The sequence below is a fragment of the Pteropus vampyrus genome, unplaced genomic scaffold, assembly GCF_000151845.1.
Source record: "Pteropus vampyrus isolate Shadow unplaced genomic scaffold, Pvam_2.0 Scaffold571, whole genome shotgun sequence".
NCBI lineage: Eukaryota > Metazoa > Chordata > Mammalia > Chiroptera > Pteropodidae > Pteropus > Pteropus vampyrus.
Window position 1 is genome coordinate 663966 of NW_011889352.1, and position 4271 is coordinate 668236.

Here is a 4271-nt window from a genome sequence, read left to right on the forward strand (position 1 = left end):
AAAGACTGAAAAACTGCCAAGATTGGAGGAGACCAAGAAAAAATAACTTAAGTGCTATGTGGGATCTTGAACAGGATCCTGGAATAGAAAATGGATATTAGTGAGAAAATTGGTGAAATTCAAATAAGGTCTATAGTGTAGGTAATAGAATTATAGCATCATTGATTTCTGTCGTTAGCTGGTCCAATGTTTATGTTGACGATTGTGATATGGTTATGTAAGAGGTTAACATTAGGGAAAGTCAGGTGGAGGTATACAGGTACTTTCTGTCCTATAACTTTTCTATAAGTCAAAACTTAATTCGAATTTGAACATTTTAAATTATTTTTTAAATTTTTCTAAGTGCAAGATTCTCCACACAAATCAATTGCATCTCAGGAGATTAACTGACTAGGTTGGTTTACCAGCAACGAAAAAAGCCCTGGGATAAAGCAGGAAATATTTTTAATTGTCCACCGTACCATTAAGTCTGCCACAGCCTGGGTGTTTTATGCTGTAATTGCCCCTATTTGTTGAACAGGTACTCAGTTGCAGCAGGGGTGCTAACACTCATTTTAGTAAGCACCTCTGCAATTTCTGGAGGTGTGACTGGCAAGACAGGCTGCTTCCTACCATGAAATGCTCCTCCCCAGCCTCACGAGCCAGCATGCTCTCCATGGGGTTGTTCTGCATCTTCTGTTTGTCTTGTTCTTCAGTCCAGGACTTGGTGAGTGAGAACGTTCTCTTGCTTTTCTGACAGTGCATCACAATCCCGCCTTCTACATTCTTTCCATGGTGACTCACTCTTGGAGATTTTGCAATCAAAGGCATTTTCCACCAACTTGAAGCCCGACAACTTTATCCCTCAATGTCCCCCACTCATTTCTCATATCCCACAAGAGGAAAAATAAATCAGATTATTGCTATTTTGCTCATGTTTGATTATTTTTTATTTTTGTGCTTCTTCAGGTTTCTCCCATCTCACCAGCAAATGAGAAGCTGCAGAATCTGCAGTTCTGGCCTCTTGGTTGACTGCAGTACTGGGAGGGGGTATGTTCACCCTTAAAGGTTCCAATGGGCAAAACAGGCAGGACTTGTGCCTTGTTACTGTGCTGGACCTTGGCACCTGGCAGAGACTTTGGGTCTCTGCATGATTAGGTTTCCTGCTAGAACCCTGCAAGCCTGCCCCTTGGCTGTCTTTGTACCGTTCCAACAAAGTTCTGTCTTCATTTTCTTCTCTCTACCCCACAGACTGAAAAACAAATTATCCAATGATTAGTTGACACGTCACGACTGGGTACATTTTCCAATGAGATTGGACAAGTGAAAAAAGGCATTCTGAGTGCAGTGCCTTGAACCCCTAAATGAGAGGAGGAAGAGCCCAGAGGGCCACTGATTCAAAGAAAGTGAGAACTGGGTTTTTTAATGTACAGGGAGATCTTGGGTAACACCAGACTGAGGTTGGGAGAGACTGGCCACTTCCCATTCACCTAGGAATTTTTTGGCAGCTAAAGGGGTGTTGCCTGGGCAGGGGTGGTGTCTGTGAATGAGCCTCAGAACCCCCTTTCCAAGGCCACCTCTCTGGCTACTGAGCTCTGTGCAGGAGGCACCGTGGAAGACAGGACTTAGGTAATGAGCAGGAAGAGAATCATAGCTGAAGACAGTCTAGGAAAGGGCAAGTCATGTAATGGGAGGTTTCCAAGGCAATGAGTGAGCCCTGGCTAACACTTAAGATGCACGTTCATGTGGCTTACTGCTTGAGAAGGATGAAAGAATATTCCCCTGATGTGAGCCAATATCGGGAAGCTGCAAGCACCTTTGTTCCACTGCCAGGCCTCAACTTAGAAATAAGCCCTTGGAATACAATCGAATTAAAAACTATTGTGTTACTTCAGTGCAATCAGTACATCCCCTTTTACGATGCACAAGACAGGAAGAAAGCAACTGCCAAAGCTCAAAAGCCACCATGATTGCTTAGGTGAAAATTCCTAAACACAGAAAGTGAAAGAAAAAGAAAGTGAGAGAAGCAGAAAATACACCTAAACAGGACTCCATCTTCTAACTTAAGGGGAATATATATATAGCATTAGTGTTTTATTGCTGTATTTTCAGTTATTCTAAGATGTAATCTTTCTGTTTAACATCTCTGCAATTGAGACACATCATACAACTGATACAAGTCATACTGAATTGGCAGGGTTTTTTTAGTGGCATATAAAAAGTATCGCATCTTAAAGTTAACAAATATGGTAATTCGTATGCAATGTGACAAGATTTGGGGTGCTCTGTAAAGACAAAAGGGCCTTATTCTCAGCCTCTACTTTTCAAGAAATGACATTAAGGGGAAAAAATTCTTTGTAGTATATTACTTTGAGACCTGAACGAATCAGAATAGTTTAATTTTTCAGATTTATCGTTGACTGTAATAAGTTCAGCTTAAACATTATTTGGCAGATGTTTTTAGCATTTATAAAATAAAATAAATATAGAATTTACATTAAGGAAAAACTGAATTTATCCAAAAATCTCAATAGCTCAGCACATGAAGTATGTTTTCTGTTCCAGAATTTCTTCTTCATCTGAAATTTTTCATTAGAAGGCAAATCACAGAAAAGTTAACTTTTAATCCAAGTAAAGGTTTCATTCATTTTGGCTTCTGTGGAATTGAAAATAAGTCATCCTTTGCCTTAATAAATGTATGTTCCCTTTCTGCATGAGGGGGTCAAGATGATCCAGAACATCAACTATTCCAGACCATTATCACAGGTAGAATAGCAGGAGACAGTCACACTTTGGGTGCTTTTCATTCTGGATTCAACTTCCAAGGATGACTCGAAGTATTCCCCCAACTCCCTGCCCTTCTTTTCCATTCTCCCTTGACTCAAGAATGGAGATGAGTAAAACCAGGGTCAGGGATGGAAATGAGACATTTTGGTCTTTCATCCTTATTCTCTTAAGGCCTGGTCAGGTTTATGAAAAGTCCAAACTCTGGCAATGCTTACTCAGTCTTTTTGACCTTCAAATTCAAAATCGACATGACTTGGGAGAATCCACAAAAAAAAAGTCCAAATGTCAGTTTTCACTGAGGCCTTAATTATTCAGCAGTTCTGAAAGAATGAATTTACTGTGATGCTTACATTCACGAGATGGAGGCTCACAGAAGAAGCCATCTCATGGATACCGAGAGTTTCATGGATTTAAGGATCAGTCAGTACCATGACTGAGCCCAAGCACATATAAAGTTCTAAAATCTAGTATCCCTTTGCTGAAATGCCCATAAGGTCAGTGACCAGTGTTGTAGGCTCACAACAGTGAACTGCCAAGGAGGTCCAGAGATCATCTCACCCACCAAACATCAACAACATCAAAGACTTATGTTCGAACAATGGCATATGTCAGCTGGAGGCTCACACAAGGCCCTCATGGTCCTCCAAACTTTATTTCAAAACCTGCTACATTTCATCTTTCTCTGCAAACTTGAAATATCAGTGAATTCCTTAGAAGAAAAAATTAAAGAAATTGCCCTCAGAGGAAAAATCTATTACTTGAAAATGCAGGGTCATGTTACACAGACGCATGCAAATTGTGAACCAATTACCAGCGAATGTTCTTAAAGTTTCGTTATTCTTCTCTAAACCTAATGTGGTAATGCGTTTCTCTCTAGGAGATGTGCTTGCAACCACTGGAGTAGAGAGGTCAGATGCAGGCATATGAAACCTTTAGAAGGACCAAGCTTATAACCATCTTCAAATCCACATTAAGTATCTGTGTTCTCACACTTGCTCATATATGGCCTTGACATTCTCAGTAAGAGAGGACAGTCTGCTAAATGTTCTCACAACACCAATCCTAATCTGTTGTTTGAGCTTCATCAAATGTCTATGTGTTTTTAATTGACCATTAGCAATTTCTTCTCAACATGAGTCTCGGTAAGAAATTTGAGTGGTCATGGCTGCCTCTGTATTTCACCGCTGTGGATACAAACCCCAAAATGGACACATGGCTTAGGACAATATAGTCCTCAAGATGCTGCTCCATTTCCCAATTAAAATTTTTATACTCACTGAAAATAGAAGCATAAATATTCACATTCCTTTTTAAAGACTCTAAGTGGGAAAACACTTAAGAATTTTAAATGCAAAGATAGATGATCCATTGAGACAGAGGAAAAAATTATAGTTCAATATTACTATCATAGTTTCTAGGGGTGGAAATGGCCTCTTTGGGTAAAATGTAATCAAATACAAAAACCAAAAAGAGATAATAGATTATTACACATCACACATGACAAC